We start from the raw sequence: 2,191 nt of genomic DNA, 5'->3' as shown, positions 1-2,191 counted from the left end.
CCGTGTAGCAGCGTGGGTATAAACATTACTTTGTAACCCATGCAGCTCTGTTGAGATCATTTTGTTTCACAGACACACTGGACTCCCCCTAAACACTTGGAAACACTAGTGAAGCATTTCAGGGTTCTACACAGGCTCTTTAGCGATTTAGAACCAACTAGCTATCCTGCTAACCAGTTAAGCTCTTTTTTCTTAATGTAAGGGATGATCGCTAGTCCGAATCAAATCACCAAAAGAAAATGTTACCCTGTGTTTGCTCCTCTGCACAAATGATTAGCTCATTAGCTGCAGTGTCCTGTTGATGTTCTTCTTGTCCTTTTAACAGTAAATGTGAAAATCCCAAGTCTCAGTGAGGAACCCTGAGTGCGGTACCATTCAGAAACTATAAGGGGGCAGCACTGAGCATTCCTCACACAAATGCACACAGATAAAACAATGTGTGCTATGAGCCAATGCTAAAAAACATAGTAGTTTCCTTTGTGGGGACACTGCTTTTTGGTCCGTGCTGGCAGAGGTCCCTGTGATGTGACCGTGTAAACACTCTTTGTCCCCACAACATCATGGTTACCAGAACACACACAAACCCTCTGCTAACCAATAGAGCAGCTGTTGTTGGACAGACACCAAAACATCAGATTAATGTGACAGAGGGGGAGGAAAGACTGAAGGAGGAGAGAACGAGTAAGAGAGAGGAATTGCAAGCAAGGAGGAGAGAGGGAGGTGAGAAAAGAGGAGATGAGGAGGTGATGGGAAACAGTGGGATGAGTCATCTTTGAAGAGCCAGAACATAAAAAGAGAGAATAAAGACACAGCTTACACATTTAAGCATCTTCATGGTGAAACAGCAGCCGGAGGAAAAATATAAATGTTCAGGTGTAGCTGCCGATACCACAGACTCACAAACAGAGCCCATCAGACACGTTTATTAGCTCAGTGTTGAAGCAGTTTCCTGTTATGTGTCTGAAATGAAAGAGTGGGTGTGTTTGTATGTACGACTATAAAAGAAGCTGAGGTTAGATGAGAGTAGCACAGTGAGAGTGGATGCACTTCAGAGTGAGTCAGTGCAGCCATGCGAATGTTAATGCAAGGCTGTTTGTCTTCAGCAGGGAGACTGCACTGCTGCCGGCCGGCATCCTTCTTTATGTTACAGTGCCATCACCCCAGATTATTACAGGATTAAAATATAATTTATGTCCCATGCTCAAAGTTTCTGACATGAGGTCAGTGCTAATCCCTGTGAACCTAAAGCTCAGGCCGTCTGGGATTTTCAAGAGGGAATTAGGCTCCACCTACCTGCTTTTCAAACCTTCTGTTTCAGAGGCTAAACGAATCAGAAGTGGAAGAAAGAACTCATCTGAAGCAGAAGAATCAAAGGAAAGCTCTAAGAGCTGCTCCTTGTTTGGCCTCTGTCCCAGATTATTCATAGTCATCAACTGGATTTAGGTTTATAAATTGCTAACCAGCTGTGTAATTTATTAACCTTTATTTAACCAGAAAGTGAAGCTCCAGAGCTTAAGAATCTCTTTGGTGAGGCTTTCCTGGGCACTGAGAGGCTGGGAGGAAGAAAGCTCAATAGAAAACACAAAAGACCCAGAGCTGCCCGGGTTCAAGCCCACAACCCTCTAACTGCCCGTGAGTCACATACACTGGAACCAGACACTGTTTATAGGGTAGTAAATGTGTAGTGAAGTGAAGTGGATTTAGTATTGACTGTTTAGTTTATGTGTATATGAGCATATAAAACGCTCAGCTGAGATTACACAAATGAATTCATATGATCTAATGACAAAAACCTCCATAACAAGGACAACATGAAGGGACAGAGAGGAGAAAAGACAGGAGGAGAGGAAGGAGAGAGGGAAGGAGAGAAGATGATGAAGACTGAGAGAAAAAGGAAAGGTGAAGCACAGAAAAGATTAGGAAAGAGTGAAAGTGAGAAAATTAGAATCCTTCCACGGAGGGCAAAATCATCTCCTATAATTACCTCAGAGCCCACAAGACCACACACGCACGCACCAGCGCACACACAGACACACACACACACAGATAAGAGGAGGAAGGGAAATCCTCACCAAATCCATCCAAAATGTTGCCAGCCCTGAGCTCAGGATGTCGCTCTCTCTCACACACGGACAGGAACAGACTGATGGAACTGGGTTACAGACAGAGCGAGGTGGAAGCGTGATCAGAC

The sequence above is a fragment of the Astatotilapia calliptera genome, chromosome 2 (assembly GCF_964374335.1).
Source record: "Astatotilapia calliptera chromosome 2, fAstCal68.1, whole genome shotgun sequence".
NCBI lineage: Eukaryota > Metazoa > Chordata > Actinopteri > Cichliformes > Cichlidae > Astatotilapia > Astatotilapia calliptera.
Note: the sequence above shows the minus strand (reverse complement) of the source record.